Source organism: Heterocephalus glaber, unplaced genomic scaffold, assembly GCF_053883595.1.
Source record: "Heterocephalus glaber isolate CG9 unplaced genomic scaffold, H.glaber_assembly_v1.0 deba00001613, whole genome shotgun sequence".
Classification (NCBI taxonomy): domain Eukaryota; kingdom Metazoa; phylum Chordata; class Mammalia; order Rodentia; family Bathyergidae; genus Heterocephalus; species Heterocephalus glaber.
The window spans coordinates 39,045,307-39,065,147 of NW_028258384.1; the positions used below are offsets into that span (position 1 = coordinate 39,045,307).

Below are 19,841 nucleotides of genomic sequence, written 5' to 3' on the forward strand. Positions count from 1 at the left end.
AATATGTTTAAAATTTTTCTGGGACATATGGGAAAAAAAGACAGTTTTTGCCTTCATTCACATAGAATGAATCACAGACTAGTGCTCTTGCTTTGTGATATACAGATCAAATTCACTCAGATTCCTATGATTCCTGGTATTAGTTGTGTGAGATGGAAATGATGATCCTACTCAGGTAAGAAAATGAGATTCAGATCCATTAGATGATTGCTTCCCCTTTCTCTCCCATCCTGAGGCCTCCAGGCCCCTGGAAGGCTAAGGTAGGATGGACCTACTTCAGTGTTTTTCATAATAGAGCTATTTTGCTAGCAAAAGGAAATGGAAATGTGATAAAGGGCCCCTTGCGTCATTTCCTGGATGTAAGAGAAGATGAAGACAGGGAGCTTCGACAAACATTTACCTCACTCAGGTAATTATATTCCTGTTTGGCACAGGGAGAAGCATACATTATATCAAGCGGCATTTGCAATTCATAACCTGTGATCTTCTGGAAAGTTAGTGTTTGAGGATAATTGATGCCTTGCCCTGAACAGACACATACGACAAATTTCTCTCTGGATCCAGATTGCAGGAGAGCAGGGGACCGTGGCTCTTGAGAAGCCTTGGTATTTTCTTTTGCTACTTTAAAGTAACTCAGTAGTGCCTAAAGGAAAGCAGCATTTAGAATAAGCATTTGTCACTGAACAGCAAGTGATTTTAATACTAATACTGGTGGTAGACTGCCTCCATGCCTCTCTGTTGTAAACAAAAACGGAGAGGAGAGTAGATATAGTGTGATCTCTTGAAAAGACACTAAACAACCCAATTCAGCTTCTATTTTTTACTTAATTATTAGAAAAACACAGACAGGTTCTGCTGTGCCTAATGCTTTGCTAGCTAACCACTGTGGGGAGACATGAAAGAACAGGTTCCAACCTTCATCATCTCTCACATGCATCAGTACCACAACCTTGGGATGAACTTATCATCCTGATTCTATTTTCTCCCGTTCCAGACCAGCTTCCACACTGCCCCAAAGTTATCCTAGGAAGCACAAATTTGATCCCCTTTCACTGTTCTTTGGTTAGTTTTCTGCTGTTCTTGTGATGAAATCAACATTCTTTATGAGGTCTGTAAGAGCTTGAGTCATGTTTAACTCTCCAATCTCTTCTTAAGCCATTATTTTACCCTCAGCCACTACTCTTTAGCTTTGTGGAACTTATTTTGATTCTTCTCACATGCTAAACTTTTTTCTACCTGAAGACCTTTGATCACTAACTAGAATGTTGTTCTCTAGCTCCTTTCATTTACCAGAACTCACCAAAATATCACTTCCTCAGAGATGCCCTAACTAGTCACCCTCTCTAAAATAGTTTCTTCATATTCTCTCAATTGTACCATGTCGTCTTCCTTCTTAATGCTCACCCCAAGTTGTAGTTATATGTTTCTTTGTCTTACTAGGTAATTGTCTTATCCAATTAGCCTTAAAGCTTCAGGGCAGAAATTGCATCTATTCTGTTTTTCTAACATGTGTACCTAGTCCAGTGCTTGACACAACTGGACACTTGATATATATTTGATGAATGAATAAGCCAAGCTTCCATGATACTGTTTATCTCTTTCCATTGCGTCTTAAGTTCTAGCCATACCAAGCCATGTTCTCTAAGTTGCCCTTTTATGACTATGCCTTTGCTGATGGATTTATCCAGTGCTTTCCACTTAATAATCTTCTCACATTTCAGCATCTTACTCATAGGCCCTTTTCTTTGTGAAGCCTTTGCCCAATGTCTTCCAAAAGTTCCAATATCCTGCTTCTCCACTGGTACCTTTGATCACATTTCTTCAAATGCACCTAACTGCACACTAATTGTCCTACTGCTAGGTTGGGAGTACTTTGATTTCTGCATTGCCAGCTCCCACACAGGGTCAAGAATATGATGGGCACTAAATTAATGGATGTTGAACGAAACCAGTCTAACTGAGAAGGATTGGCACAGTCAAGTGCTACATCAGGTGGTACTTATTTGATGCTTTGTGGTGTCAGAAAGGACTCAGGATTGGAGGCTTCAAAGTAGGTTTCATGGAAGTCATAGTTCTTACACTAATCCTTAGTGGATGAATTCAATATGCAAATGTAAGGTAGTCCAGGCCCCCAGAGTGCAAGAACAAAGACGGTGAGAGTGATCACGGACTGGTTAGGAGATGCTATGGTGAGGGTTAGGTGGGATGGTGGCATTTTTCAGGCCATAATAGGATACAGAGATTAGAAGTGAGCTAAGCTTTCCAGGTATTAGCACATAACCTCAGTTTTCTCATCTGAAAAATGATTTTAAACACTTGCTGCTTATTTGCCACTTAGTAGCTACCATAGAAGAATGGATGCCTTTCCTGATGTTGTCACTGATAGTGCTAGGAAGGGCTATGGCAATTCTAGTAAGGCACAGTTATGGAAGAACTAGAAGAAAAATAGTTCCAAGAAAAGGTGAGAATGAAAGGAATTAACTCTATGAGTGACCTATTACATGCCAGGCATTAGGCCAGGAATGGAGGCAATAAAGATATAAAGATAATTGTTATAGTTTTGAATAGTTAATATGTCCCAGGCCCTGTTCCAGGTATTGAGGCAGCAGTATTGCTACCACTCTCTCTAGCAGTAATGATAATGAATGCAACAAGTAGTACCATTCATTGAATTCTCACTTTGCCAGTTGTGTGGTTTAAAGTAGTGAAGAGAAATAACAGCAAAATTGCAATTTGAGAATTGAACTGGATAATGTATAGTTTACTCAAATCTAGTTTTCACTTTTCATCTCTCTCCTTTGAATTAATATGGTCCATTTCATTTCTAGTGGGCTATGATATGAAAAGCATCATAGAATTCCTTTGTAGCAAAAATATCTCCAGAGGTTTGCCTGAGATTGTACTATTAGAGAGTCACTCTTTTGCTTTAAGGCACTACATTTCCAAAACTTATCCCTGGAAAGAATAATAAATTATGTGACTAACAGCTAGTGATATTGTAATATTAATTCTGTCATTAAGAAAGTTGTTGTGATCTTGGAACTAAAGAGATGCATGACTATAAGGACAGGGAAGATGTGGTAGAGGGGAAAGGAGAGGCCTAGTGTTCAACCTTGGAAATCTCTTTTAAGTAGCCATATCCATCTCTACGCTATGCATTGAGAATGATACAAAAGTCTGTTTCACGAGAAAAAGAAAAAAAATGAATACTGGTAGCAATTAAAAATCTGTTTAATGCATTGTCTGTCAGCATGCAGGCTCATGTAGATGTTCAATGACTTGCCTCATTCTTTGCCTTTTTTCTATCCCCACAGCTGGAGCCACTTAACTATCCTAACTTTGACCTCACTCCAGGCTCTGAGACCAATGACTTCTCCATATGCTTGGTACTAGTCTTACTCTGCCATTACTCTGGGAATAAGGAACTAATGACAGAGTTTGTGGTATCTGTTGAGGATGTGTTATTGAGAAGATTCTTTCTCATCACCTTTTACCTTTATACTTGGTACATAGCACTCAGCTGCCATTAACCTAAGCCAAGACTTGAGGTATGTCCTTAACTGAAGAAAACAAAATCGGCTTGTATTTTCATACTGTTCTGCCAGTGAACCCCATTCCTAATGTAGTTTCCAAGCAAACATGTAAGAATGGTCTAACAGGCTGCCTCAGAGGGCTTTTCATGTTCTCTGTTTCCTTTGCTGCTGCCCAGAGGAGATTATCTAATGGTATCTGTGACATTTGTGGGCTTAAATGATGCGATTTAAAGAGCTAAACTGATGGTCTGGGCAGAAGGCCAGGGCACAAAGTGGCCTTGCCAAATCCCAGCCCAGATCACAGCCCAGCAAAGGACTTCATCTCTGAGGAGGTAAGCCTGTTTTCCCACCTAAATAAAAAATTAGTGCCTTTGGAGGGACTTGGTATCTAAACATAGTTTGTATGATGTATTATAAGGATTTGAGCTTAAATGATGAAACTTCTTGTGATTTCTCACCGTTATCCATGTCATCTCTTTAACTTATCTTTTCAGGACTCTTCTAAGGCAAATAGATTTAACCTGATAAATTTGTACAATTGGAAGCGTGAATGGCAAACAATACATTCAATAAATGATTCTTACTATATGCCAGGCACTGTGATATAAACAGGTAGTAATGACTGAGTGGCTCAAAATAATAACTCTTCTAGGAAAAAAATTACATCTGAGCAGGGACTTGGAATCTCCATTCTAAAGAGGGACTATATGCAAAATTTCATGTACAAAGGCATGGGGGAGAGGGGCTGATCAGTAGTGGGTTGTAGGGTTTTGATTTGGGCAGCATTTTGGTTTCTTTCAGATTACCACTTTGATAACTTCATAATTTTATTTTATTTTTTAATTTTTTTCCTTCTCCTTAAATTCTTTTATTGGTACATTTTAGGTATACAATATGTTTACATTTATCATTGGGTGCTTGTACCTGTACATGATGTATCTTGGTTTTTATTTTTTTCCCCCATTACCTGTGTGCCCTTCACCCCCCTCCACCCTTCCCTATTTACAGACTTTGTTTCCACTTTTTTCCTTTTCTCATAATTTTTCCTTTCCCTTCTTTCCTTTTCCCTTCCCCTCCAACCACCCCTACCCCCTTAATCTTTTCCTATTTCAAAGTATCAATTATTCATTAGTAATCCTTTTAATCCTTATTTACACTTTCAGTTTCTCACACTAGAGAAACTATTAAGTATTTACACTTGTGTGTCCTATTTATTTCACTTAAGAGTATGGCCTCAATATGCATCCATTTAGCTATACATAATTTTAAAGTAGTAACACTTGTCATTTCTTGAAAGGTCCAGATCTTGAATTTCCTGCAAGAGACTCCACAGGTCATCGAAAATAATCCCCAGTCCAATGAAAAAATTCCTTTAACAATATCTTTGTTAGTGTCTATTTAGTTAATGAGCACTTCCACAGGTGAGAAACTTATCATGTTCTCACCTTTGTGATGAATGCTGATTTTCAGCAAATGCTCTTCTATATTCAGCTGAAATCATATATCAACAACTTTTATTCTCTGGACCTAGTTCTGCTCTCTAGAGCAATATCAAGCCAAGATTTCCTTGCTTCCATATGACAGCCTTCAAATATTTAATCTCAGCAATCATATTTTCTTCGGCTCAAGTATTCCCTTCTCTAAAATTAATATTCCCAGTTTCTTCAATACTTCTTCATATTAGCTGGCTTCCAGGTTCTAGAGTATTCTAATGGCCTGTTTCTAGCTATGCTACACGTTGCTCCTTTTCAAAGTATGATGTTCAGTAGTGAATATAGTCCTCTAGAAGTGGCCAGGCCAGCAGAGATATATTGCCATTGAGTTTTTGTCATTAATTAGGCAATGATTTGTTTGAAGTTATGAGTTGTAATATCTTGGTTTAGGCAGCATTTTTAACAATCCTGTATAGTGATATATTTGCAGTGTTTTGTTTTTCATGTATATAAATCTTATCAATTCAACCATTTCATTAATTTATAAACAAGTTAATAGCACTTATGTGCCAAGTATTGTGTTTACTAAGTGCTTCATAGATATTATTTAAATTAGTCCTTACTTTTAGACAGTTACCATTAGGATCTCTCACTTTACAGGTGAGGAATGTGAAGCACATAAAAGTTAAATAGATTCTTTAAGTTCACAGAGCTAATAAATAATGGAGGATTGTAACTCACGGTCACACTTCAGAGTCTACATTTGTAACTACTTCACTGAAGCTAGATTTTTTTGTAGGTTCCATAAAGCCTATATTAGTGTCAACAACAGTATATACTCAGTGTTTTAATTGAATAAATAATTGTTACATATCTACTATATGTCAGGCCAGAGTACTTTGTAGTAGAGAGCACAAATAACACAGCCCTCCCCTTCAAGAAACTCCAAGTCCAGAGCGGGGAGACAAAATATTAAGGAAATTGAATGTAGTAGAGTGCGATAGGGATTCTTAATCTATTGGAAGTACACAGAGCACAGAGGAGAAAGTGTTCAACTCTACCTCAGGAGGTAAGTGAAAGCATCACAAAGGAAGTGATATCTGAGCTGTGTTTTTAAAAGTTGATAGGTAACCCTTGAAGACATTGGTGTAGGAAATATTTTATGAACAAAACCTCAGTTGCCCGTGAACTAGCACAAACAATCAACAAGTGGGATCTCTTCTTATTAAAAGGCTTCTGCACAGCAAGAGAAACCACCAGCAGTGTGAAGAGACAACCCACAATGTGGGAAAAAATCTTCACCTGCTCTTCCTCAGACAAAGGTCTACTATCTCGAATCTATAAAGAACTTAAAAAGATCAGACTTCCCAAATTTAAAGACCCAATCCAAAAATGGGCATCTGAAATGAACAGACATTTCTCAGACAAAGAAGTAGAAATAGCAAATAAATACATGAAAAAATGTTCAACATCACTGCTCATTCGAGAGATGCAAATGAAAACAACACTGAGATTCCACCTCACTCCAGAAAGAATGGCTGCTATCATGAAATCAACCAATAACAAATGCTGGCAGGGCTGTGGGGAGAAAGGAACCCTGCTCCACTGCTGGTGGGAGCATAGACTGGTGCAAGCACTGTGGAAATCAATATGGAGATACCTCAAAGAACTAGGACTGGAACTCCCATTTGACCCCGCTATTCCACTGCTGGGCATCTTCCCCAAAGAATTAAAAGAATCATACCACAGTGATATATGTGCACCCATGTTCATAGCAGCACAGTTTGTGATAGCTAAAACTTGGAAACAGCTCAAATGCCCATCAGCTGGAGATTGGATAAAGAAAATGTGGTTTTTTAATAAAATGGAGTACTACTCAGCCATAAAAAATGAGAAATTAGAGACATTTATAGCTAAGTGGATGCACATTGAGGCAATACTCTTAAGTGAAATAAATAGGGCACACATGTGTAAATACAGAATAGTTTCTCTGATGTGAGAAACTGAAAATGTAAATAAGGACTAAATGTATAATAGGTCATGTGAAATAGGAAGAAAAGGGGCAAAGGGGAAGGAAGTGGGAGGGCTAGGGGAAAGGATAGAAGGGAATGGGATTAATATGAGAAAATGGAAAAATAGGAACAAAATTTTTGTAAATAGGGAGGAATGGAGGGGTTGAAGGGAGGGCTGGGCAAGGGTGAAAAATAAGAACCAAGGGAGACTATGTAAAGGTGCAAATTTCCAATGATGAATGTCATTATATTGTTTAAAAAATGTACTAATGATTAGAATGAATAATCGATAATGCAAAATAGGAAGAAAAGGTCCAAAGGGGTAGGGGTAGTGGGAGGGGCAGGGGAAAGGAAAAAAGGGAAAGGAAAAATGCTGAGAAATGGAAAAAATGGAAATAAAGTCTTTGTAAATAGGGAAAGGTGGAGGGGGTGAAGGGAGGGCTAGGAATGGGGAAAAAATAAGAACCAAGATGCATTATGTAAATGTACAATTACCAATGAGAAATGTAATTGTGTTGTATACCTACAATGTACCAATAAAAGAATTTAATAAAGTGCAAAAAAAAAGTTGATAGGGGCTTGCTTGAAATTATGATTGTATATTTTGACTGGACAATATGTATGTGTTGCATGAAGAAGAGAGATTGGCCCAGAAGGTTGTGTTTGCTTTACTCTCCACTCCTGGAATTTTTTGTGTTGAATCGGTTTCTCTAGAAGTGTTTGTCAAATTCTGAACAACATATTTGATCAGGTAGATGAAAGAATCAATGAATTGAACACTATTAATTCAAAGTATTGAGTCTTGAACTTAACTATTAATTGAAAGTATTGAGTCTGAGGAACAGAAAGTAAAATGATTGAATTGAAATGAATAGTTCATCAAGATATTTGAGAGACCATCAAGCTTACCAACAGATGTATAATAGGAATCTCAGAATCAAATGATGAAGAGAAAGTGGCATAAAGTATATCGAAGAAACAAGGACCAAAAACTTCCAATGTCTCATGAAATATATGAGTCTACACATGGAAGAAGCTCAAAGATATTAATTGTCACTTCCAGGGTAACCATTAAGCCAATAACCAAAAAATTATACAAAAAGGAAATAGTACATAAATATAAAATGTCAATTAAACAAAAGATCAAAGTAATGAAATGATTGAAGAACAAAAATAAGGAAGATAAAAACAAATATGAAAATAGCAGAAGTAAGCACAGTAATTACAATTTGAAGGATTTGAGTAAAGAAAATGAGAGAGAGATCATATTTGGTTATGCCAATTTATGGTTGAGACCCAAAATGTTCCCCAACAAGGCTCACTGTATTGAAGACTTTGTTGCTTATGGGATTTGGGAACGTGATTGGATGACAAGTGCTCTAACTTCATTAGTGGATTAATTCACTGATGAGACATAATTTGATCACATTATTGCCAGGTGATGAAAATAGGAGCTAGGGCCTAGTTTAAGGGAGTGGATGGTGGGGGTATTTTGTTGGAGACTGTATATGGTCCCAGCCCCTTCCACTCTGGCTCTTTCGCTTTCATCTTCCTGGATGACATGAAGTGTGCAGTTTTTTCTCTACCATGTTCTTCCTCCAAAATAAATCTTTCCTCCTTTAGGTTGACTTTCTTAGATATTTTTTCACAGTGACAAGAAGCTTGTGTTTGAGGATTTTGGGGGACATCAGGAGGTGAGATGTTCTGTGCATATGAAGATCAGCATAGACAGCCACCATTCCACTGCTCCCAAGGCTGAGGAGGTGAGCCAATCCCAGCGCCCAGGAGGAGGCTTCCAGGCCACCATACCACTGCTCGAAGGGCAGAGGAGGTAAGCTGCGCGGGTGCCAGCAGCAACCCCCAACCCGTGGAAATAAGAAGACACATAAACAAGCCTCAAAAACAGACTTCCATATTTACACTTTCAGTTTCTCACACTAGAGAAACTATTCGGTATTTATACATGTGTGTCCTATTTATTTCACTTAAGAGTATCGCCTCAATGTGTATCCATTTAGCTATAAATGCCTCTAATTTCTCATTTTTTATAGCTGACTAGTACTCCATTTTATTAAAAAACCACATTTTCTTTTTCCAGTCTCCAGTTGATGGGCATTTGGGCTGTTTCCAAGTTTTAGCTATCACAAATTGTGCTGCTATGAACATGGGTGCACATATATCACTGTGGTATGATTCTTTTAATTCTTTGGGGAAGATACCCAGCAGCAACAGCAGGGGAATAGCTGGGTCAAATGGGAGTTCCAGTTCTAGTTCTTTGAGGTATCTCCATACTGATTTCCACAGTGGTTGCACCAGGCCACACTCCCACCAGAAGTGGAGCAAGGTTCCTCTTTCCACAGAGCCCCACCAGCATTTGTTATTGGTTGATTTCATGATAGCAGCCATTCTTTCAGGAGTGAGGTGGAATCTCAGTGTAGTTTTCATTTTCATCTCTCGAATGAGCAGTGATGTTGAACATTATTTCATATATTTATTTGCTATTTCTACAAAACATATAATAGATAATGTGAAATAAGAAGAAAAGGGGCAAAGGGGAAGGAGAAGTGGGAGGGATAGGGCAAAGGAAAGAAGGGAATGGAATTAATATGAAAAAATGGAAAAATGCAAACAAAATCTTTGTAAATAGGGAGGGATGGAGGGGTTGAAGGAAGGGCTGGGCAAGGGTGAAAAATAAGAACCAAGAGAGATTATGTTAAGGTGCAAATTTCCAATGATGAATGTCATTATATTGTATACCTAAAATGTACCAATGATTAGAATGAATAATGGAAAAGGCAAAATAGGAAGAAAAGGTCCAAGGGGGTAGGGGTAGTGGGAAGGGCAGGGGAAAGGAAAGAAGGGAAAGGAAAAATGATGAGAAATGGAAAAAATGGAAACAAAGTGTTTGTAAATAGAGAAGGGTGGAGGGGGTGAAGGGAGGGCTAGGAATGGGGAAAAAATAAGAACCAAGATGCATCATGTAAAGGTACAAGTTCCCAATGAGAAATGTAAATGTGTTGTATACCTAAAATATACCAATAAAAGAATTTAAGTAATAATAAAAAAAAACCCAAAACAAAACAGACTTCCAGATCACCTACAACAACCTCAAAGGGAAATGAGATGGGGAAATCTGATACTTACCCACTTGAACTCCCTGAACTGGCAACAAGAGAGGATCTGGAAAAATGAAATCAGAACTAATTTCACAGATAACAGCAGAGATTCTGTCCATAGTGCAAGACATGATTAATAAATCAAGGGAGGACACAGATAAAAAAGTAAAAGAGCAGAAGGAACATGATTGAATGCCAACGTAGGAAAAAAATGGAATCCATAAAACAGATACAAATAGATTTCCCGGAGATTAAAAATTCCATTGAAAGTCTACATAGCAGAATGAACCAATGTGACGACAGAATTTCAGATATAGAAGATGAGATTGCAATTAGTGACCAGGAAAACAAAAATTTCTTTAAAATTATAAGGGACCATGAGAAATCAATCCAGCAGCTGCTAGATGATGTAAAGAAGAATAACATAAGACTGATTGGAGTCAATGAAGAAACAGGAGAGAGTGCAGATGACATAAAAAAGCTGTTCACAGAAGTGATGGCAGAAAGCTTCCCAAGCAGGGAAAAACAACTTGACATAAGATAAGTGAGGCATATAGGACTCCAACTAGCATTGATCAAAAAAAATCGACACATAGGCATAGGCATATAATAGTTAGGATTCCAGAAACGCAACAGAAGAACAAACTTCTACAAGCAGTGAGAGAAAAGAAACAAAACACATACAAAGGAAAGCCCATCAGAATCATAGCAGACTTCTCATTGCAAACCCTCAAGGCAAGAAGAGCTTGGAGTGATGTATTTCAAGCCCTAAAGGAAAACAGCCTCCAACCCAGATTGATGTACCCTGCAAAACTATCTTTCAAAATTAATGGAGAAATAAAATACTTTCATGAAAAAGAGCACCTTAGGAACTTCATGAATACCAAACCAACACACCAAAAAATTTTAGACAGTATCCTAGGAAAAGACAATGAGGATCAATACCCCAGGAAGCTCAGCAGAATGCATCCATTGGGCCTGACAAATTAAATGCAAAAGGGGAGAATCCAACAAAAAGAAAAAGTCATGACAAGGCTTTTAAAACTTTTAACTTCATCTCCCTAATGAGTGTATAACTCAATCTTTTTATTGTACTGATTATTATTTTTCTGATTCTAGTGTTTCACACCTTTCCTTGTGCTATACTGGCTATTTATCATCTTCTTGTGTCTACTTTTTAATTGGGTTGTCTATTAATGAGCTGTAAGAGTTCTGTATATATTCTGTTCATAGGTTATATGCATTGTAAATATGGTCTGTTCTAGGACTAGTTTTCATTTTAACGATGTCATTTAAAGTTCTAAATTTTGATGGAATTTCATTTATCATTTTTTTTCTTTTATACATCATGTTTTTTGTATCCTAGGGAGTTCTTGCCAACCCTAAATTCATAAATATTTTCCCTTATAGTTTCTTAAAGTTTTATAGTTTTAGTCTTTCATATTTAGGTTCATAGATGCTTTCAAGTTATTTTTATGTATGGAAATAAAGGGTTGAGGTTAATTTTTTATATATGGATAGCAGGTGTTCTAGTGTCATTTGCTGAAAACACTATCTTTTCCTCTGCTCTTGAATTGAGTTTATATTCTATGAAATGTTAATTTTAAATAATCTTTCAAAACTCAGTGGACCATATATGTGTGGTTCTATTTGTAGATTCTGTTTTATTCCATTGATCTATATGTCTTTCCTTATACCAACACTGCCTTGATTACTGTAGCTTTAGAGGAAGTCTTAAAATTAGGTACTAAATGTCTTCCAACACTGTTTTTTTTTTCTTTTTCTTTTTCATTTCTAGATCCTTTGTACTCCTACATAACTTTTGAATTTCAATATCCAATTCTTCATTTATAGCAAGTATACATACACCTGAATTTTTATATATACCTTGTGTTTTCTAATCCTGCTAAATTCAAGTACAAGTTCTAGGGGCTCTTAGAGATTTCTTAGTATTTTCTCTGTAGATGATCATTTCATCTATATGTAAAGATTTCGCTTCTATCTTGCTTCTGCTATGCCATTTGTTTCTTTTTATTCCCAGACTATTTTGGTTTAGACCTATGTTTCAAAATTTTAATGGACAGATGAAGAGTAGGCATATCTACCCTTGTTCCCCACCTTAGGCAGAAAGCACTGTATCTTCTCCATTCATATAAGGCATTTTTGCTGGAAGTATGGAGTGCATGTCTTTGATCTGTTGAGAAGGTTCTATTCTATTTCTAGTCTCCTGATAGCTTTTACCATGAACAGCTGTAGAATTTAGTTCAGTACTTTTTCTCCAACTAGTGACAGGATCATATGGCTTTTTCCTTTCCTCTGTTAAAATGATGACTTTTGGGGGTGGATCTTCCAATGCTGAACCAACACTTCCATCCCTATAATAAAACCACTTTCTACATACTGCCAGATCTGACTTCTAATAATTTGTTTTGTTAAAAAAATTTCTATCTATGTTCATACTTTTTTCTTCTATTATCTTTATCCAGTTTTAGTATTAGGACAATGTTGATTTCCTAAAATGAGGGGGGAAGTATTCCTTCTTTTTTCTGCTTTAAATGTTTGATATAATTTATCAGTTAAAATGTATATGAGCCTATTTTTGTCATATAGGTAGGTTTTCAAGCTAGGAATATACTTTCTTTAACAGGTGCTATTGAAATTTTATATTTCCTCCAGAGTTAGTTTCATTAATTTGTCTTCCAAGGTACTTTTTGAAGTTGTCAAATTTATTTCAAAACAGATTTTTGTAATATGCTCTCTATATCCTTTTAAATTCTATAAAATCTTTAGTAATGTCTCCTAGATCTTGATATTCTAATTTTAAAAATGTATAATTGATATTGTGTAATAGGAAAAAAAGGTGTAAAGTAGCAGGGGAAGTGGGAGGGGTATGGGAAAGGAAAGAAGGGAAAAGAAATAATATGAGAAAATTTAAAAAATGGAAGCAAAGTCTTTGTAAATAGGGAAGGGTGGAGGGGGTGAAGGGATGGCAGGGCAAGGGGAAAAAAATAAGAACCAAGATACTCATATAATGGTACAAGATCCCAATGATGAATGTACTTGTATTTTATACCTAAAATGTACCAATAAACTTACTGGGAAAAAAAAGATCAGCACTGACAGTTGGAGATACAGAATTGGAAGGCATCAGTAGGTTATTTAAAATATTCTCAACACTGGCTGCAAATTAGAATTATCTGAGAAGCTTTTAAAAACTGCCAATGCCTGAGTCACCCATACTTCCCAGATGAATCTAACAAGCATCGAGGATTGAGCACCATCATTATAAATGGTAACTGAAACTGTTGGGAGTGGATGTGGTCATTAGAGAGCGTACAAGTATATTATTGGAACTAGAAAGAAAATTTTTACTTAAGATGGAGAAGGGTCTACATTTCCACTGTCTAATAGAATAGCCACTAGCCACATGCGGCTATTTAAATTTTAATGAATTAAAATGAAATAAAAATTCAGTTTCTCAATTAAATTAGCCACATTTTAAACATTTAATAACCACATGTGGCTCATGGCTACTATATTGATCGTGCAGATACAGAATATTTTCATCACAGCAGAAAGTTCTATTAGGTAGGGACCCAAATGACTGTCATCTTTAAAATGTCCATAGTACTGGAAACTCTTCCAATTATAGGAAAAAAGTATATAGTATCGGTTATGGTTTGGGTCTGGATGTCCCCCCAAAGCCTCATTTGGTCAGAGGTAGCTGAATCTGGAATATGTGGTTCTGGGATTAAGGGCGTGTGATTACTAAACCACTACATGTGAGTGAGTAGTTCACCTAATCCAGGTAGTATGGATGGGATAAAAGAGCCAGAAAGACATGGCCATGGTTTCTTACTGCTTTTGCTACCTTGTGCCCACCATGTTGTTTCCCCTCTTTGATGTCTATTTGCCATCCCTGTCTTGGAGCCAGCAGACTATGGACTGAAACCTCTATGAACTGCAAGCCAAATAAATCCCTTCCCCTTTAACTTTGGGTATCTGGTATTTTGTCTCAGCAATAAGAGAAAAGTAACTAACATGGTATCTATGTTAAAATTTGGATTCTTTCATCTACATAATGTATTTTTATGGCTATGGACATGTATGTTTTATTTACTTATTTGGTACTGGGGATTGAACCCTGGGCTTTGACACTGAGCTACATGTCTAGGCCTTTTTTAGAACTCTGAGACAGCTCTCACTAATTTACTAAATTGTCTGGGAGGGGCTTGAACTCAAGGTCTTCTTGCCTCAGCTTCCCAGAGTCCTGGGACTAAAGGTGAGCACCAGGACACCTAGCATGGTTATTTTTGTAAGCTGTTTCTTTTACCCCTCTAAGATATCCAAGGAGTTTTGTAGAACTACTGGCAACTGGATTAAATCAATATTTTTCATTTTCACTAGGGTGAAAACACGTGTAAAAAATGTATTTATATCTCTCAAGATATTTAACTGCTTGGGGGAGTTTGAGTATGTTGTTTAACACTCATTATCACTTTGTCTACATGATGTTTGTTGAAGTAGCCAAGGGAAAGGTGGAAGGAATAGAATGGCACTGATTACAGGAAATAATAATTGGTTAATAGTCTTGCATCTGATTGTTAGTCTCAGGGTGGCTTTCATGCCAGATCTGACAGATTGTGCAAAATGAGTGCCTGTCCCCTTTCTGTTGCCCCTTCACTATGGAATCTAAAGTGACAATGTTACTGCTGAAGCTTATTGGCCAAACCTCTTAATTGGGGCAGAGATACTCACTGAAGATTTCCGTGATAATAATTAATGAATGTGGGTAAAGAGTGCATAGGAATTCTCTGTTGTAATTTTTTGCAACTTTTGTCTGTCCATGAAATTATTTCTAAGTGAAAATTTACAAAATATTATGTAAACCAACAAATTATTAATGTCATCTCATAAAAATCAACAAATATGGCTTAACATAAATTGTTTCAATCTTTTTCTCCTTATATCTTAAAATGAGTTCATACTTAATATGTATTCTTCCTATCTAGTTTTATTTAATATTTTGTGGAAATTTCTCACATGTAATTATCTATAATGACACTCTTTCCATTTCCTACCCTTCTCAGCATCAATTTCTCTTGTGAAAAAATGGCTCTGAATCGAGATTAAGACAATATGCTTCATATTTTCACATGGTAACATATCATGTTAAATTGCTGTATAATATTTCATTAGGTCAAGTTAGGTAAACTATAATATACCTAACTAGTCTTCAGTTTGGCGATACTTACGGTTTCTTTCAATTTATCTCTCGTTCTCTAAATGAACCTGTGATAGATATTTTTGTAATATAAAGATCTTTCACCTAGGTCCTGAGTCACGCGGAAGACGCCGAATCACCCCACTGCAGACAGGCAGCCACCTGATTCCACATTACCAAGGCGCAAAGGACACCAGACCACCAGACCAAGGTACTGAGTCCCACTGTTCCTGGCCCAGAGGTAGGGGCTTCAGAGCCATCGTCCCACTGCTCCTGGTCCAGAGGAAGGGGCTTCCCAGTCACCATCCCTCCAGCTGCTCCCAGCCCAGAGGAAAGGGCTTTTGGGCCACCTTCTCTCCCGCTGCTCCTGGCCCAGAGGAAGGGGCTTCCGGGCCACCATCCCTGCCACCGCTCCTGGCCCAGAGGGAGGGGCTTCTGAGCCACCATCCCACTGCTCCTGGTCCAGAGGAAGGGGTTTCCCAGCCACCATCCCTCCCGCTGCTCCCAGCCCACAGGAAAGGGCTTTTGGATCACCATCCCTACCGCTGCTCCCGGCCCCTGGCCCACCTCACCCAGCTCAGAGGAGGTAATCCATGCAGGCGCTAACAGCCCCCCGCCCCAGTCGAAATGAGAAAACACATAAATAAGTCTCAAAACCAGACTTCCAGATCACCTACAGCAACCCCAAAGGGAAATGAGATGGAACCCTCTGATACTCAACCACCTGGACCCACTGAACTGGCAACAAAAGGGGATCTGGAAAAAATGAAATCAGAAATAATTTCTCAGATAACAGGAGAAATTGTGCCCTTAGTGCAAGACATGATTAATAAATCTAGAGAGGAGCTGAGGAACATGATGGAATCCCAACTTAAGAAACAAATGGAATCCATAAAACAGATGCAAATAGATTTCCAGGACATGAAAAACTCCATTGAAAGTCTACACAGCAGAATGAGCCAATGTGAGGACAGAATTTCAGATATAGAAGATAAGATTGCAATTAGTGACCAGGAAAAGAAAAATTGCTTCAAAATTATAAGGGAACATGAGAAATCAATCCAGCAGCTGCTAGATGATGCAAAAAAGAATAACATAAGACTGATTGGGCTCAATGAAGAAACAGGAGAGAGTGCAGATGACATAAAAAATCTCTTCACAGAAATAATGGCAGGAAACGTCCCAAGCAGGGGAAAAGAGCTTGACATACAGATAAGTGAGGCATATAGGACTCCAAATAGCCTTGATCAAAAAAAATCTACACATAGGCATAATAGTTAGGATTCCAGAAACACAACAGAAGAACAAAGTTCTCCAAGCAGTCAGAGAAAAGAAACAAATCACATCCAAAGGAAAGCCCATCAGAATCACAGCAGACTTCTCCACACAAACCATCAAGGCAAGAAGAGCTTGGAGTGACATATTCCAAGCCCTAAAAGAAAACAGCATCCAACCCAGATTGATGTACCCTGCAAAACTATCTTTCAAAATGGATGGAGAAATAAGATACTTTCATGACAAAGAGCACCTTAGGAACTTCGTGAATACCAAACCAGCACTCCAAAGAATTTTACACAATATCCTAGGAACAGACATTGAGGATCACAACCCCAGGAAGCAAAGCAGAATGAACCCATCTGGCATGACAAGAAATTAAATGTAAAGGAGGAGAACCCAACAAAAAGAAAAAGTCATGGCAATGACAAGTCACTACGTTTCAGTTATAACCATCAACGTTAATGGTCTCAATTCACCAATCAAAAGAAATACATTGGCAGAATAGGTCAAGAAGCAAAATCCAACAATATGCTGCATACAAGAAACACACTTCATTCAAAAGGAAACTCATAGACTGAAAGTTAAAGGGTGGAAAACAATACTGCATGCGACAGGAACCAGAAAAAAAGCAGGAGTAGCTATCCTCTTGGCAGATCAGGTAGACTTCAAACCAACACTAATTAAGAGAGATGAAGAAGGGCACTACATCCTTGTAAAGGGAAGAATCCAAGAGGAAGAGATGACAATCATAAATATCTATGCACCAAACACTAGTGCATCCAACTATATAAAACAAATATGGACATGAAAAGCCATATATGCACTAATACAATTGTAGTGGGGGACCTCAACACCCCACTGTCACAAATAGATAGATCAACTAGACTAAAAATAAGTAATGAAATACTAGAACTCAATCGAACTCTTGAACAAATGAACTTAACAGATGTTTATAGAGTCTTCCACCCCACAAAATCAGAATACACATTCTTGTCAGCTGCACATGGGTCATTCTCCAAAATAGACCACATACTCACACATAGAACATGTTTAAGTAAGTGCAAAGGAATTGAAGTTATCCCCTGTATATTATCAGACCATAGTGTGATGAAATTGGAGATCCATAGCAAAAGAAACTCAAAAAATTTCATAAACACGTGGAAATTGAACAACACACTTCTGAATAACCAATGGGTCACAGAGGAAATTAAAGAAGAAATCAGACAGTTCCTTCAATTAAATGACAATGACAATACAACATATTGGAATCTATGGGACGCAATGAAATTAGTCTTACGAGGGAAATTCATAGCAGTGAATATGCATATTAGGAAAACAGAGTGAGCCCAATTAAACAACCTGATGCTGAACCTCAAGCTTCTAGAAAAAGAAGAGCAGGACACCCCCAAAGCTCATACAAGGGAAGAAATTATAAAGATCAGAGGAGAAATCAATGCAATGGAGACTAAGAGAACAATACAAAAAATCAATGAAGCCAAGAGTTGGTTCTTTGAAAGAATCAACAAAATTGATAAACCTTTAGCCAACCTTGTCAGAAAAAGGAAAGAAAAGGCCCAAATCCATGCAAGTAGGAATGAAAAGGGTGAAACTACAACAGACCCAGCAGAAATCCAGATGATCATCAATACCTACTTCCAGAACCTATACGCCAATAAGATGGACAACACAGAAGAAATGGACAGATTCCTAGATACATATGAATTACCAAAGTTGAATGAAGAAGACCTAAAAATTCTGAACAACCCAATATCAACCAATGAAATGAAAACGTAATTAAAAACTTATCACCTAAGAAAAGCCCGGGCCCTGATGGCTTCACTGCTGAATTCTACAAGACATTTAGAGAGGAACTCCTGCCACTACTGTTTAAACTCTTCAATGAAATTGAAAGGGAAGCAATACTCCCAAATTCATTCCTGGAACCAAGCATCACCTTGATCCCCAAAGCAGAGAAAGACCAAACCGAAAAGGAGAGCTATAGGCCAATCTCACTAATGAACATAGATGCAAAAATCCTTAATAAGATAATGGTAAACAGAGTGCAGAAGATCATCAAGAAGATCATACACCCTGATCAAGTGGGATTCATCCCTGGGATGCAGGGATGGTTCAATGTACGAAAATCAATCAATGTAATACACTATATCAATAGAGCCAAGGACAAAAACCATATGATTATCTCCATAGATGCAGAAAAAGCACTTGACAAAATCCAACATGCATTTATGATAAAAAACCCTACAAAAAATTGGAATATATGGTCTCCACCTCAAACTGATAGAAGCCATCTATGAAAAACCAACAGCCAATATCATACTAAATGGTCAAAAACTGAAATCCTTCACACTCAAATCAGGAACAAGACAAGGATGTCCACTATCACCACTCTTGTTCAATACAGTTCTGGAAACATTAGCCATGGCAATTAGACAAGAGAAAGAAATAAAAGGAATAAAGATAGGTAATGAAGAAGTCAAATTGTCATTATTTGCAGATGACATGATACTCTATGTAGAAGACCCCAAGAATGCCACCAAAAGTCTTCTAGACTTAATAACCAAATTCAGTCAAGTAGCTGGTTACAAGGTCAACACACAAAAATCAATAGCTTTCCTCTACACCAATGACAGACTCACTGAGCGAGAAATAGGGCAAATAATTCCTTTCACAATAGCATCCAAAAAACTGAAATACCTAGGAATCATCCTAATGAAAGAAATCAAAGACCTCTTCTCTGAAAACTATGGCACTCTGAAAAGAGAGATTGAAGATGATATCAGAAAATGGACAGACATCCCCTGCTCCTGGGTAGGAAGGATTAATATAGTGAAAATGGCCATACTTTCAAAACTGCTATATAGATTTAATGCAATTCCAATTGAGATCCCAGAAGCATACTTCATAGACCTCGAGAAAAAAATCCAAAAATTCATTTGGAGCAAGAAGAGACCCAGAATGGCAAAAGCAATTCTAGGTAACAGAGACATGGCAGGGGGTATCACAATCCCCAACCTGCAACTCTACTACAAAGCTACTGTGATAAAAACAGCATGGTACTGGCAAAGGAACAGGCTTGAGGACCAGTGGAACAGATTAGAAGATGCAGAAACAATGTGAGACACACTCAGCCATCTCATCTTCGATAAAGGAGCCAAACGCCCTCACTGGAGGAAAGATAACCTCTTTAATAAATGGTGCTGGAAGAATTGGGCTTCACATTGCCA

The 19,841-nt window shown here is 37.6% G+C and overlaps 1 protein-coding gene across 4 annotated transcripts in view; it reads right to left on the reverse strand.

Annotated features, from left to right (window-relative positions):
• The window catches only part of Trpc5 (transient receptor potential cation channel subfamily C member 5), a 320,316-nt gene that overhangs the window by 155,660 nt on the left and 144,815 nt on the right, over positions 1–19,841 (reverse strand). The window lies entirely within an intron of this gene.